Consider the following 8981-nt stretch of genomic DNA (forward strand, 5'->3'; position numbering starts at 1 on the left):
GCTCGGTGCCCCGCGGCGCCGGCAGCCCCGGCGCGGCTCCGCGCCCTGGGGCGAACCGGACGGATGCGCCAAGGACGCGCCGCAGACCGAAGAGGCGCGGCCAGCCCGGGCACAGGGCAGGAAATCGGGAGCTGGAAAAATTGTGTGCGTCGGGAATCTAGTTTTGAAAATAGCCACCTTTGGTGCCGCTCTTGAGAAGCACGTGTGCTAAGTGCTGTTCGCACCTATGGCTGTGGGAAAGGAGCTTCGGGACTTGGGCATGGGTCAGTGTAGACCAAGAGACAGGACAGCCCAGCCACTGCCACCGGGAAGGGTCCATGCGGTTAGCTGGCTTCAGACGCCTCAGAAAAAGCTGCGAACATGACCTAAAGCAAAGATTTGATCAGTAGTCAAAGACACTTCATCATCCAGGTCAACGAGCACATTTCTTTTCTACTTGTACTTCTCTGTCATTCATGGCACTCGGTGCCTTTGGAGCATTCTCAATAGTATTTTGGGATCTGACTAGTAACTTCTAAGGTAGATATTCAGAATTAACTGCAAGTGATCCTGTTGGGGGTTTTTTTACTGGAAGTGAAAAAAAAATTCCGCATTGTAACAGTAACTTCCATTTTTAATGGCCCTTTACTAAAAGAGCAGGTTCCTTGCCTTCACTTACTGGATGGAGACTCACAAGGCACATCTTCATTGTGGGATCTAGGCCAAAGTTAGTAATAGTCTGCTATAGCTATAAAGCTATTTTAAGAAATTACTTGGGTTTTATAAAAAAATATTTTATTATAACACCTTAGGGAAGATTTGTCTTGCACATTTACATTGCCTATTATCACTGTTCTAATACCTAATTGGAGCCTTTAGGCACTATGGTATTAATAAGTGATAGAAGGGGTAGTGCCCTTGTGAAATTCAAGGCTAATAGGAAATTTTTCAGGAACAATCTTTTTCCGCACAGTTGTTGATTTAAAGAATCATAAATATTACAACCTCTACTCTTTTATTTTTAAAAGCAAAGTTGTGTAAGGCTTACTGGCAGGCAGCAAAAAGGATTGTATTTCATGCGACCACTCAATATTGCTATGGTTGCATGATATTATTTATCATAAAGAAACACAATGTATTTACTTTTGAAAATGCTCTTTTAGCTTTGAAAAATTCTGTCTCATCCACACTGGTTTTGAAAGTGCAAGTGAAGAATACGCATTTATTAAGATGGTAGCATAGATTGTGTTCAGAGTTAACCTTGCTGAGAAGAAATGGAATTTTTCAGTCAAACTCAGCCCTCAAACATATGCTACCAGAATCTTAACGTTTTTTCCTACCTCACTGATGCTGAAAGTTTTTTGGTTTTGTTTTTTTTTGTTTGGTTGGTTTTTTTAATACTGTTTCATTTGGGAATAAGAGGGTTTACATTTACATTGAAGCCATCTATCAAATTCTAGAGTAAAGGCAGAAAAGGAATTATTGAAAACATTAGAGGCAAAAAATAAGAGGAAACTCCCCTCCACTTCCTAATGAATCTTTTTCTTGCTTTATTACACATAAAGGCAAACAGTTCAGCCATCTTCACTTTTCCTCACTGACATCTATAAATATCAGTAAGGTCAAAATTTTAGATGATTTAAAAGCACAGATGATGGTTCCTGCCTGGAGATCTCACAGTCTAAACAATTCCCCAGTCAATTAAAAAACCTAGAGAGCAAAATGCTGCTTCAGTTGTCACCAGCCAGCCCACCAGAACATTTAATGCTGGCAGTAGCTAGTCATTTTCACAGACTCTGAAAGATACAACTTCCACCCACTCATGATATGCAAACAAGTAAATTTCCCATGTCTTAGGACAACACTGCAATCCTCGATTCCCTTGTAAGAAGAGAAGAAAGAAACTTGTAGCACTTTGATTTGAAAAGCAGCCAACATTGCACTGTATTTGGGGTCCAAAGTGCCAGATTTAGGCAAACTGTGCCTGCAGCTTGGGTACCACCTTTGGACACTGGCACAGCAGATAGCATGGGAGAGGTCATGAGCTCCTTAGCTGGGGGCTGGTGTGTGCAAAGAGAGAATTATGAGTTTATTGTGAAGTCAGAGACACTTGGAGAATTTAGGTGTCTGTACTGTTAACAGAACAGAGAAATTTTTCTAATTCATATTTAAACTTACACCCTTCAATTTCTCCTGAATCTTTCTAAATCTAGCTCAAAGTTAATGCCCACCTACATCGAAAGGACACACTTTAGGATATCTCTCCTTAAAGTTTTCTCTCTTGGTTTGGTCAGAATCAAAATGCTGGTATACTTTTTTCACACAAAGACAAACACGATCTGAAGAAACACTTGAGAAGTCCTGAAATGCCAAGTTCTGATAACATGAAGTTTCTGGCTGACAGAAACAAGACCAGAAATTCACTTAAAACATAAAAAAAAAATTCTAATTTTCACATTTATTTACACTTGAATTCTTGCTTTGGTTATTTGATTAAATCATAGAACTGAGGAATACATTTGCTTAGACCAAGGAAGTAAGAAAATTACTAAATGCGCCTATTTTCTTTATATTTTTATTTCCAAGCATCAAAAGCTTGAAGCTTTTTAGTAGGTCTGTCTGTGTATCCACTATTACGGTACTTGAGACAAATTTTATCCTGTGGTTAAATGTGTGTTAAAAGGGAATGTAAATTAATTTAGGAATATAATGCTAAAATAATATTAGCCTGAATGAATATGAACAACATAAAAAGGAATCAAAGGTTAGAGATACAGGTGATTTCACTGAACTACAGGGTTACATTTCATTTAGATCACGTTCCCAAGCACAAAACAGCAGCAGCACCTGCTTAGCATCACGGGACATTACTCAGCAATTAAGTAACAAGAATATGTTATACAATAATAGGAAATATGGGGAGGCAGAATGTAAATAAATGAATATGAATTTTGTCAGGATTTCAAAATTGCATGTTATATTGGAACAGAGCCATGGAAACTTGAATAACCAAAAACGGGTTTTGGTCATGGCTTTTGTTTCATTTCTTATCCAGGAGTCAGCATTCTATCAACCCTCTAATTCCTTGAACACTGAGTCTTTATTGATAGTAATAAAACAATGCATCATTTACTCTATTTCCTCCATCACCTCAGCATCCCATCACTTTTATTCCATCATGACTGTACCTCATGCTACTCATCACATCAGCACAGCACAAGTGTCTGTGAGCCTTTGCAATAGAATGATTTAAAAAACAAACCAAGAAATTATTTGATGTAGAAAAAGGATAGGTAAAGTAACTGACAGAAAAACAATCCAGAGTGTGTTTCCATTGGGATGCTTGGAATCCTATAAAAAGATATTATTTGAAAGGTGATAAAGACAGAAGAATGAATAAAAATATGCAGTACAACATTCATGTAGAAAGGACCCAAGAATTTTTACCTTCACACATCATGAACTAATAATACACCAGTATTAGAGGTGAGATAGTCCTGGTCCATAAATAGGCTCCTGTAAGGCACTGGTGATATCAAAACACAGAGAATAAAACAACAGAATCAAAGCTGTTCTGGTTTGCTACCAATCACCAGGATAACTGGGTAAAACTGAGTGCAGAAACAGATTCTCAGCAAAACCATCCTGGTGTTTTTTAACAGACTGAATAATCTCTTAAGGAAATGTGGAAACTGAATCATTCAGGACTGGAATAATTAGAGCAGGGAATCATATACTGGAGGAACAATGCTGTGTTAGAAAGAACTGAAAAAAGTGTTTGATATTTCTCAATACTGAGGCAAGTTTTCCTCCAATTAACATTACAGGTTCATTGCCAAATAATACGAAGTCCCCTTCCCCCAGAAAAATCATACCTACAAGGGAGTATATGTCAGTGTAAATTTCTGATGACCACCAAATTGCCAGGTCCCTCTGCTGCTTCAGAGAACATAATGAAATTGTTCAGAAATGCTGTTGATGGCACACATATTTTAATGTTCTAGCCTTCATCTCTTCATGCTGTTTTATTTACTTGTGCAGTAGCAGAATAACAATACTTTTGAATGGTCAGCCAAAGGAGAAGCAGCTTTTTTTTTTACTTTGTACCTTCCGAGGTCTCACAAGGGGCAAGGTTCAGACTGCAAAACTGCACTGAAAATTGAAATGTTGTCCTGCAGAAGTCAGAGCAGAAAGTGCAGAAGGGATGGCAGCTGCCTTCTGTCCAAAGACCCAGGCATCTATTCCTGCAGGAATGCAGGGCTTTCAGGAGAGCCACCCTCTTTCTCACACACGTGGTTCCAAGATACACTGGGAGGATATATTTTTGGATGTTGATGTACACATGCCAGTGGTTCTCAGTGTTTTTCATTCCTAAGACACGTGAGAATTCGGACGGATTTACCAGCATGCTTTGCATCAGGGAAAAAGGGAGAGAAAAAAATATAGCACCCTGAAAACAGACTTTTTTTTTCAGGTAGACAGATTCAGTTCAAGTTTTACTTTCCTATCACAGAAAAATATTTTTTCTCTCTGTCATCTCCCTGCATTAAGAAGGCCGAGTCTTTTCTACACCTTCCTGAACTATAATGATCTCTTAATACCCTCCTCTGTGCTTCTAGAGGTGTCAGGTTAGTCACTCACTTCATTGCAGATGAGACAAAATGGTAAGTGGATATTCTAAAGTTAGAAGATGGCCAGGGTCAGATATGAGCAGCAAAAGCAACATGTACTTGTGCCTATGTCTGAGGGGTTACAGCTGAATGATCTTTAAAGTCCCTTCCAACCATAACCCTTCTACGATTGTATGATTCTGTAACTTCATTAATGGACTTTAAATACACTTTATAGTAGTCATTAATGGAGTTTAGGGTTGTAATGTGGTCAGATAATGCCAGGATGATTTATGTCTGACAGAACCTCTGGACATCACCTGGTCCAAGTTCCAAATTAAAACAGCTTCAAAAGCACATTTGGTTGCCCAGGGCTTGGTATTATGAATCACTGCACTGAAGAGGATTTCCCTTTAGTTTGGCCATCCTTACAGCAAAGGACTGTTTTTTTGTTTTATTCTAAGAGTAAAGCTCTTAGAATAATTTCCCTTGCTGCAGATCGTATCTATTCCCTCTTCTTCTTTTGCTGTGGACCTCTGAAAAAAAAGTTTATTTTTCCCATCTGCTCTCCAACTACCCATGAGATAATTGAAGACAGCATTAGGATCCTCCCTTTGCCTCCTCTTCTCCAGGCAGAGCAAACCCTGCTCTCTCCTTTATAGGTCAGGTGTGGCAGCCCCCCAGCAATCTTACTGATGTTCCAACAAGGTTAAACCACTTTATCAATGCATTTTTCTGCATGACTCTCCCATCTTGTGACAATATATGGATGGTGCAAAATAAAAGTAGTTATTGCTTTATTATTTCCATTATTAATCAGCTTAATGGCGAGGATTTCCAGCAAGCTGACAGGTTATGTGCTATCATTCAGACAGTGAATTAAAAAGACATAATAACCTAGCCCATATTTCATTGCTTGGGAGTTTATTCCCTTGTAGCAAAAAAAGGAAAATAGTGATTTATAATCTGAAAGACAATGATTAAAATAAGAATATCATTATACAATAAATGCTTAAAATAGACAAATATTTCTTTGCCTGTTACATTTCATCCCTATCACTCACTTATATGGAATCCAATCGGAATGCCAACAGTAGCCTGATAGAGAAGGTTCCATGAATAGCTAGTGATTCTAATTACTTACTAACTTGTATTTAAATGGCCAATTCCCTGTCTTTACAGGGGAAAATATCCAAACAGTAAAGGAGAACTTTTTTTCATACATGAACGCTGATTTAAAAAATAAACTATACAGTGGCTTGAACTAATTTAAGTGAAGTCATATTTTTTGGCCAAGATAGAAAGTCCATTGGTAGAAATACTAGCATGAAGAGCCAACAGATTCAATTATCCCTAACAGCTGTGCAACATTCTGATAATGTCAATAATCTTGCAGTTCAGATAAACTCTAGCACACTTCCATCTTTTTCCTGAATTCCTTCTGTAAAAACAAATTTCTGTCCCTGTTGCCTTACAAGCAGAAAGTTGCATCTATTATTTTCTGTCCCCTTATTCCCACTTTAATTTCATTTCCCACTTCAAACCACTTGAAATTATGGTGTCATTTACTATTATGTATTGTTTCCTTAAAAATCCTTTGGAGAACTCATATCTTCCTTTAACTTAAAAGAGCTTTAGAAACTGGTCTTCTCTGCCACCAGGTAGATGCCTTCTTCCCTCTGTTTGTAATGTCTTTAGTTTTTCCAATAATTGTGGACTTTGCTTTTATATTTACTATGCATTCTTAGTGGCCATCATGTTTTCTAAGACATCATACCCATTTATGTCATCTCTCTTGGTACTTTTGGAAAGAAAAGCCTTCAGTGTTAAATTGAAGTGCTATGTTACTAAAGTACCATATACAGCAACAGCAGCAAATGTCAATAAAGAAAACATTTTAAAGCAGTAGAATTACAGGACTGCAAAATAAAAAGTATATGCATTTGCAAATCTTACTTGCTGTTAAGCATAGTAGAAATTATTCAAGAAAATATCAGTGCTTTTAAAGGGCCCCATCTACTTCTGAATCTCATGGTATCGGGCCTGAAAGCAGAGAATGTAGCTGCTTCCTTAAAACTCAGAAATGCCAATGTCCAAAAAGCCTATTGTGAAAACAAGTTTTCTCAAAATCCTTTTAAAACTATTATTCTTTAAGCTTTTCTTGTAATATGTACTATTTTCCCAGTCTTTCCTAATCTCCTCTGTTAATATGGAACCACAATTGGAATACTGATCCACACTCCGGAATGGCAGCGATTGGGGTGTATGTGGTGTTAATTGAGTTGGGGGACATTCCTTACCAGATGGATGTGGATGTTTGTGAATGCATAACGGCCCTTTAAGGAGCTTAAGAGAAAAGTATGAAACCTTTTACAAGCAGCATTCCAAAGCAGGACTGCCAAAAGCAAGTGCACATAAATAGCTCTGATAATTGGAGCTGTATTCCTGCACTCAATCCTGCAGCAGAGCAGAGCTGCTGACCACACACCATGGCTGGATTAGCCACCTGGGCTGGGCTGGCACTCAAGTTGCCCTCATCTTCTACCAAATACCAGGAACTCAGGGCTGTCCTCTCAGCCAGAGCTTCAGCATTTGTTTGTCACTGAACATAATTTCCCACTTTCCGCACACAGGTGGATTTTTAGATTCCACACTTGTTTTAAAAGCAGCTGCAGGCTGGAGCAAAGACCTGGCCCCACCAGGTACACATCTTCTCCAGGCACAGCAAGTCCTGTCCCCAAATCAAAAGAAAGGGGGAAGATGGCATTAAATCCATCAGAACAGAGGTGACTTGAGGAACTGACACCTGAATTTTACATTCCTCTGATTCTACGTTGCAGTGGCAGTTTTGATGAGACTGGTGAAGAGCCATCTACGTAATACTACTCATTATCTATTTTCTTTATCTAAATTTTAAAAAACATGTGTACAGCATATGTTTCTCATCGTTAAATATGACCTTTGTTTATTTATAGTTTTAAAACCTCTGACTACTGCCAGACACTATTAAAAATAAACATTTTAATTGTTTTCATGTTTTATCATCCCCTCCCCTTTCCACCCAAATCTGACAGGATGAAACATTGTTTTTGCTTGGGATACAGCTGCTTCTGCTGCAACAAGAAAAATAACTAGAAGGAAGTTGTATACATATTATCAGAATAGTTTTATATTCAAGACTCTGGAAACAAAGCAAGTGCAATCTCCCAGCCCTCTTTAAGATAAATCTCCCCATTCCCAGGCTCTGCCTTCAGCTGAGGGTGCAGAAATGAGAACTGAATTGCTCCTCTGCCTTTAGCTCAGCCAAACTTAGCTCTTTCTTCCCAGCAACACAGCCGCAATGCGAGGGGCCATCTTCATTTCCCACATAAACAAATAGCTGCACTCTTCACTGAAAAGTGGGTTTTGTTTCCACAGGCCTATGAAAAGCCTTCTGCATCAAAAATTAATTGCTTTAACAACTTTAAGCTTTTTAAGTTTGTTTGCTTTTTGCCATTTGTGTTTTTGTCTGTTTTGGTTTGGAGTTTTCTTGCACAGGTTTAATCATTTAATTACAGACCAAGTGCAAAGGGGTACAAAATACCAGAGAAAAGTTAAACCACAACTTTTCCCAGTCTTTTTGATCAGCTGGCTTTTGTGCTCCATTACACAGACCAATCTTTTTTGGTTTGGGGGTACAAAGCCCCATGTTCAGGGAGTCTTCTTGGCACCATATATTTTACTGCATGAAACCCATCACTTTAGCAACATTGCAGAGCCTAAATCTCTTAGGCAAGAGTCTGGGAAAAAGTATAATTAAAGGTGCTAATTAAAGGTGCTTCTCGCCCTCCTGCAGTATTTTCTGCAATTCTAGGTGTACATACCAGAAGAAGTAAGTTCTTTTTTTGATACCTGATATACTTTCTTGTCTGGAGTGTTCTACTTTCTGAGCCAACAGCAATGATCAGTGTTTGAGAGAAACTGACTCAAGAACTGATTTGGCTGGATCAGTTTCCTAGTTTGAAAAGGGACTATGTGTCACAGTTTTCCTTTATTCCATTTGCCTTTGTTTGAAATTAAATCTCTTTAGGCAAAGCCATTCTCAGTAGGTGTGCCTGGCACATGAGACCCAAACAGCTGGATGCAGTTTTTGCCAAGCAGGATAGGAGCAGCATCACACAACATAACATGCTCAGAAACTAAAAAACAAGGACACCAAAGAACTCTCTCATCCTTGGGGGAAAGGAAAAAGCCTCAAAAAAGGATAAAGGATGTAGCTAACCCTCATCCTCCATTCCTGTGAGGGTTCCCAGCTCTTCCTTCTCCTGCCTTTCATTGTCATGATAAGGTAAACTATCTCCATAGTTAAAAGTACCAGGTGAAGGAAAAGCAGACATACAACTAGGATATTTA

This window comes from Onychostruthus taczanowskii, unplaced genomic scaffold, assembly GCF_017590055.1.
Source record: "Onychostruthus taczanowskii isolate IOZ18803 unplaced genomic scaffold, ASM1759005v1 scaffold5, whole genome shotgun sequence".
NCBI lineage: Eukaryota > Metazoa > Chordata > Aves > Passeriformes > Passeridae > Onychostruthus > Onychostruthus taczanowskii.